This window comes from Onychomys torridus, chromosome 3, assembly GCF_903995425.1.
Source record: "Onychomys torridus chromosome 3, mOncTor1.1, whole genome shotgun sequence".
In the NCBI taxonomy this organism is placed as follows: domain Eukaryota; kingdom Metazoa; phylum Chordata; class Mammalia; order Rodentia; family Cricetidae; genus Onychomys; species Onychomys torridus.
In genome coordinates, this window is record NC_050445.1 from 28,432,225 (window position 1) to 28,439,634 (window position 7,410).

At 39.3% G+C, this 7,410-nt stretch overlaps 1 pseudogene; it reads right to left on the reverse strand.

The window, feature by feature from the left end:
- Nucleotides 1-556: 556 nt before the first annotated feature.
- Nucleotides 557-2,560, reverse strand: LOC118579878 (annotated as a pseudogene).
- Nucleotides 2,561-7,410: the final 4,850 nt, after the last annotated feature.

Here is a 7,410-nt window from a genome sequence, read left to right on the forward strand (position 1 = left end):
AAATAAATAAATAAAAAGAAAAAAATAAGTGATCCAGCTGGCCAGTGGTGACACATACCTTTAATTCCAGCACTCGGGAGGCAGAGCCAGGCAGATCTCTTTGAGTTCAAGGCCAGCCTGGTCTACAGAGCAAGATCCAGGATAGGCACAAAAACTACACAGAGAAACCCTGTCTTGAAAACAACAAAACAAAACAAAAGTGATCCAGAAAAAATATTGAAGAGGAATGCTTAAAGCATATACTTGTATCCTCAGAGGAAGCAGAGAAGGTATTATTTAAAATAGCATTTGAACTTATTATTGAAATACTTAAATATTTTAGACCACATTGCTTAAGATAATGAAGAAACAATGGATGTTAAAGCATGATTTAAAATTACATTTTTTGGTGCCAATTTAAATAATTTTATTAGACATTCCATTTCCACCTGTTTTATTAGACATTGCATTTTTCCATTTAGGATACAGTGCTTATAAAGTGCAATTTTTTATTTACTTCCTCTCCCTGTACACATGTTCCATGTTCAAGTATTGAGAATGCCCAATAATTTATTGTAGCAGCTTAAATTTAAAACTGCCATGAAACTTGCTAAATTTGGGTCCTTCAATTGTTTCCCTGTGGAACAATGCTACACCTCTACTTGGTTTGATTTAATCCACCTCTTCAAAGGTGGGCCCTGAAGAAGTACCACCAGATGGAGGAGTTCTTCGACCAGGGAAGCCCCCAGGCATTCCTCCAGGCATGCCACCAGCACTCTGGTACAGCTTGGTAATGATGGGGTTGCAGACTTTCTCCAGTTCTTTCTGCTGGTGTTCAAATTCTTCCTTCTCTGCAGTCTGATTCTTATCCAGCCAACTGATGATTTTATTACACTTGTCTAGAATCTTCTGTTTGCCCTCATCGTTGATCTTGCCTTGAAGTTTCTCATCTTCAACTGGTTGCTTTCATGTTGAAAGTGTAGGACTCCAATGAATTATTGGAGGAAACCTTGTCTCTCTGCTTCTCATCTTCAGCTTTGTAGTTCTCAGCCTCCTGGACCATGCACTCAATATCCTCCTTGCTCAAGCAGCCCTTGTCACTGGTGATGGTGATCCTGTTCTCCTTGTCCGTGCTCTTACCTATAGCACAAACATTGAGGATGCCATTGGCATCAATGTCAAAACTTCAACCTGAAGAACACCACAGGGTTCAAACATTCCAAGCAGGTTGTTATCTTTGTTCATGGCTCTTTCACCTTCATACATCTGAATGAACACACCAGGCTGGTTGTCAGAGTAGCTGGTGAAAGTCTGTGTTTGCTTGGTAGGGCATGGTATTGCGCTTGATGAGGACACTCCACCAGCAGTTTCAATACCAAGGGAGAGAAGAGTGACATCCAAGAGCAGCAAATTCTGAACATTCTCAGACTTTTCTCCAGACAGAATGGCAGCCTGGACAGCTGCACCATAAGCAACAGCTTCATTGGGGTTAATGCTCTTATTCAGTTCTTTTCCATTGAGGAAGTCTTGCAGAAGCTTCTGGATCTTGGGGATTCTGGTAGAACCACCCACCAGGACAATGTCATGGATCTGTGACTTGTCTAGTTTGACATCTCAAAGGGCCTTTTCTACAGGGTCCAGAGTGTCTTGGATCAGGTCAGCATTTAATTCTTCAAATTGAGCATTGGTAATGGAGGTATAGGAGTCGATTCCCTCATAGAGAGAATCAATCTCAGTACTGGCCTGGGTGCTGGAGGAAAGGGTATGCTTAGCCTGTTCACAGGCAGTAAGTACACAGATGCCTGACAGCTCTCTTGTTCTCACTGATGTCCTTCTGTGCTTCCTTAAACTCAGCAATGAAATGGTTGACCATTTGGTTATCAAAGTCTCCTCCACCCAAGTGGGTGTCTCCAGCTGTTGATTTGATTTCAAAAATTCCATCCTTAATAGTGATGATTGATACATCAAAAGTACCACCTCCCAAGTCAAAAATCAGCACATTCCTTTCAGCTCCAACTTTCTTATCTAACTCATAAGCAATAGCAGCAGCAGTTGGTTCATTAGTAATTCGAAGCACATTGAGGCTGGCAATAGTTCCAGCATCTTTTGTTTCCTGTCGCTGAGAATCATTGAAGTGGGCTGGCACAGTGACCACAGCCTTGGTAACTGTCTTTCCAAGATAGGCTTCTGCAATTTCCTTCATCTTCATCAGAAACATAGAGGACACCTCCTCTGGGTAGAAATTTTTGGTCTCCCCTTTGTATTCTACTTGGACCTTGGTCCTGCGTGCATCGTTCACCACCATGAAAGGCCAGTGCTTCATATCAGACTGAACAACAGCATCATCAAACCTACGTCCGATCAAATGTTTGGCATCAAAGACTGTGTTGGTGGGGCTCATTGCAACCTGATTCTTTGAGGCATCCCCAATTAGTCGTTCTGTGTCAGTGAAAGCAACATATCTTGGTGTGGTTTGGCTACCCTGGTCATTGGCAATTATCTCCACCTTTCCATGCTGGAAAACAACCACACAGGAGGAGGTGGTGCCAGGATCAATGCCAACTGCAGGTCCCTTAGACATGGTTGCTCGCGTACAGGCCTGTGCTGTGCTAGTGATGAGACCACACAAATCCCCCAAAAGCTGCGACCTCATTCAACGAGAGCTAAGATTACATTACTAATATGTACTGACAATAAGTATATGAGGTATTTGGGATGATTTCTTTTTATATAGAACAAGATTAGTGATGAAAAAAAGGGTAAGAGAAAATATGAAAGGCAAAAATTTTTTATTCAAGAAGCCATACATCAGAGCAAAAGGAGTTCAAGTGGTGACATCAGATGAACAGGAGAAAGATGAATTATTTTATGAAATTAGAAGAAAAAATTCAGTGCTGAGGGAAATTATAAGCTTTTGATTGATAGGTACTAAACTGCTCTCATGAATTTTAGAGTGGGATATTCACTGCTACTGGGCAAAGACAAAACATGCTCGTCTTCCTCCAGCCTTCAAATCCTGTGAATTTTTTTTTTCTATAGCAATGTCCATGTGACCCAGTTTTTCCTGCAATGCTAGTGTGCATGAAGAGGGTTAGACACAGAACAAGAAGCCAGAAAATTCCTTAGTCCCATATAACTTCCTGCGGGACTATCTACAGCTTCCTTACTGAATATTATATTAAAATATTAGCAAAACATGGTATCTAGAAAGTAGCTAACGAGTATAACCCAAACATTCAGTGCAGAAATTTCCAGCAATGATAAATGTGAATGAGGGTTATGACTCAATTGTTGACACAGGAATAAGAAAATGATGGGCTTTGAGAAAGTTGCTGGATGCTAGTAGTGAGTAAATAGTAAGAGTGTAAGAAAATAATTGGATTTGATTTTTACATATTGACATACCATTGACTTAAAAGTGTACATATTTAATGTATAAATCTTGATGAGTTTAAAGATAAATACAATCTGCAAAATGATTAGCATATACTTTGTCATAATCAGAACCATCTTCTCTGTGATAAGAACACTTATATAATACCAATCCCCATAACAAAATTCTAAGCACACACCAAAGGACCACACTATACTGAAAATGCACTACTCAATTTATTTTTCTAGAGCTGAAACCTTCTGTTTTTTGGCCAGTAGTCTTCAAATCCTCACATTCAGCCTCTAAATGTTTCAATCCTTGCTTCTGTCAGTTTGACAGTTTTGCAATTTGTGGTATGTAGCTGGAGTTATCTCCAGTCCTGCCCAGGCCAGCAGCCACTCAGACTCAAATAAACACACAGATGCTTATATTATTTAAACTGTTTGGCCTAATGGCTCAGGATTCTTGCTATCTAGTTCTTATATTTTAAATTAACCCATTTCTATTAATCTACATGTTTCTACGTGGCTTGTGGCTTACCAGTATCCTACATCTTGCTTCTCATGATGGTGGCTGGTAGTGTCTCTCTGTCTCAGCCTTCCACTTCCCAGATTTCTCCTCTCTCCTTATTTGTCCTGCTTATACTTCCTGCCTGGCTACTGGCCAATTAGCACTTTATTTATCAATCAATCATACCAGCAGTGATATAAGTGGGCTCATGTATTATTTGTTTTATTTAATTGAAAATAGATTTTTTTCACTTATGTATCCTGATTATGGTTTTCTCTCCCTCTACTCTTCTAATTCTTCTAATTTCTAATAATTCTAATTTCTCTCCCTCTAATTCTTCTGCACTTGCACTTCATTCTAGATGAACCCCCCTTTGTCTCTGCTTAGAAAACAAACAGGCTTCTAAGGGATTATAATAAAATAAAATGTAAAGATGAAGCAAAAATTAACACATCAGAATTGGACAAAACAAACAGAAAGAAAAGAGTCCAAGAGAAAGGCACAAGAAACAGAGATCTATTTGTTCATATACTCAGGAGTCCCATAAAAACACTAAGATGGAAGCTATAATATATATAAAGGATCTGTAGGGTTTTTTGTTTTGTTTTGTTTTTAAAAATTTATTTAATTAATATTTTTTTATTTATTTTACATACTGACCACAGTTTCCCTTTCACTCCCCCCCCCCACAACCCCATCCACTCCTTCTGTCTTTATTTAGAAAGGGGCAGACCTCCCATGGGCCTGAACAAAGCATGGCACATCAAGTTGATGTAGGACTGAGCTCTTCCCCTTGTATCAAGGCTGAGCAAGGTAATCCTGCCTAGGGAACAAGTTCCCAAAAGCCAGCTAAGTGCCAAGGACAGGTCCTGTTCTCACTGATAGGAGCCTTACAAAGAGACCAAGGTACATAACTGGTCCTGTAGGTTAAAAAAAGAGAAGAAAAATATATAAATAAAGTAAAAATAAATACAAATATAAAAAATAATACGATAAAATGAGAGAAAAAGAAAGCTCCGACACAACATTGCAAGACAAGGAACCTCCAAATATGTTGTTGAATTCATTTTCTGTTGTTCGTCTACTGCTGGGCATATGACCTGCCCTTAAGAGTAGTTTGTTTCCCCAGTGAGACTCCCTTGGAGAAAACTAAATTTTCATTTGTAAGTATTTATCAATTAGAGATTGCTCTGGGCTAGGGATGGGGACATGTGTCTACTTCTTTCAGCTCTAGGATTCCAAATGGTGCAGACCTGTGCAGGCCCTGTGAGTGCTGCCTCAGTCTCTGTGAGCTCTTTGTGTGCATTGATCATGTTGACTTACAGGGCCTTTTCTTGGTGTCCTCCATCACCCCTGGCTCTTTCACTCTTTCTGACTCCTCTTCTGTGGTTCTCCTGAACCCAGATGTAAGGGATTTGATGGAGATATCCCATTTAGGCCAGAGTGTTCTAAGGTCTCTCTTACTCTCTGCATAACATCTGGCTGTGGGTCCCTGTATTTGTTCCATCTGCTGCAGCTAGAAGCTTCTCTAATGATGTCTGAGCAAGGAAGGCACTGATCTATGAGTATAAAAGAATGTCATTAGGAGTCATTTTTTTTTTTAACAGCAATGTTTGGTTTTATCCTATGTCCCTAGGTGTACCATGAATCTTAAAAGATCTTATTAATAAAACAAACCTTGGGCCAGGTGGTGGGGTGAATGCTGGAAGATCAGAGAAGTAGAACAAGCCACAGCCATCTCACCTTGCCAGTTCCTCAGCTGATCCTGTTTCCTCAGGCTGGCAGCCTTTGAGTCCTCATCCAAATGTATCTCAGCTGAACTGCTTCTTGAAAGCCTAAAAGCTTAACGAGCTCTAGTTCCTGGTCCTCATGCCTTATATACCTTTCTGCTTTCTGCCATCAGTTCCTGGGATTAAAGGCGTGAGTCATCCATCATGCCTGGCTGTTTCCAGTGTGGCCTTGAACTCACAGAAATCCAGAGGATTTTTGCTTCTGGAATGCTAGGACTAAAGGCATGAGTGCCACCATTTTCTAGCCTCTGTATCTAGTGGCTGTTCTGTTCTCTGACCCCAGATAAGTTTATTAGGTTGCACAATATTTTTGGGAACACAATACCACCACACCTGGGCTATCTAGTCGCAGGATCTTGGTTACTCAAACAGTGTTGGCAATGGGTTCCATCCTGTGGAGTGAGCCTTAAGTCAAATCAGATATTGCTTTGTGCCACCACCACACTATCTAGCAGGCAGGACACCATTGTGAGTGGCTTGGCGTTTATGTTTCTCTGGGATGGATCCTACTTGATTATGGTGGGTAATCATTTTGACGTGTTTTTGGATTTGGTTTACAATCACGTTACTGAGAATTTCACTTCTATGTTCAATTTCTAAGGGAAATTAGTCTGTAATTCTCTTTATTGGGTCTTTATATCGATTGGGTATCAGGGTGACTATCTGTGTGCAGTGTTCCTTCTGTTTCTGTTTTGTGGAATAATTTGAGGAGCATTGGCTTTAACTCTTTTTTGAAAGTCTGATAGAATTCTGTGCCAATACCATCTGGTCCTAAACTTTTTTGGGTGGAAGACTTTTAATTACTGCTTCTATTTCACTAAGGCTTATAGGTATGTTTAAACTGCTTATCTGATCTTGATTTAACTCTGATAAGTGGTACTTATCAAGAAAATTACCCATTTATTTTAGATCTCCAACTTGGTGGAGTATAGGTTTCAAGTGTATGTCTTTATGATTCTTTAGATTTTCTAGTTTTGTTAATTTAAATATACTCTGTACCTTTTAGTCAGTTTGAATAAGGGTTTGTCAATCTTACCGTTTTTCTCAAAGAACCAACTTGTTAAACTGATTTTTTGTATTGTTGTTGTTTTTAGTTGTTTCTATTTTATTGATTTCAGCCCTGAGTCTGATTATTTCCTGCTGTCTATTTCTTTTGGGTGTGATTCTTTCTTTTTGTTCTAGAGCTTTCAAGTATGTTATTAAGTTACTAGTATGAAATCCCTCTGATTTTTTTTAATATAGGCACTTAATGCTATGAACTTGCCTTTTAGAACTGCCTTCATTGTGTACAATAAATTTGGGTATTTTGTATTTTCATTTTCATTCAATTCTAGAAAGTGTTTCATTTCTTTCTTAATTTCTGCCTTGATCTGTTTTTAATTCAGTAGTGAGCAGTTCAGTTTCCATAAGTTTGTTAGCTTTCCATGTTTCTGTTGTTGATATCCAGCTTTAATCTGTGTTGGTCAGATAGGATATAGGGAGTTATTTCAACTTTCTTGTATCTGTTGAGACTTGCTTTTTGTCTGAGTAAGCTCTCAGTTTTGGAGAAGGTTCCATGAGGTGATGAGAAGAAGGTATGTTCTTTTGTGACTGAGTGAAATGTTCTGTCAATATCTGCTAATTTGGTGAACAATGTCAGTTAGCTCAACATTTCTCGGCTTAGTTTTTGTCTGGATGACCTGTTTATTGGTGACAGTGAGTTGTTGAAGTCTCCCACTATCAGTGTGTGAGGGTCAGTATGTGATTTAAGCTGTAGTA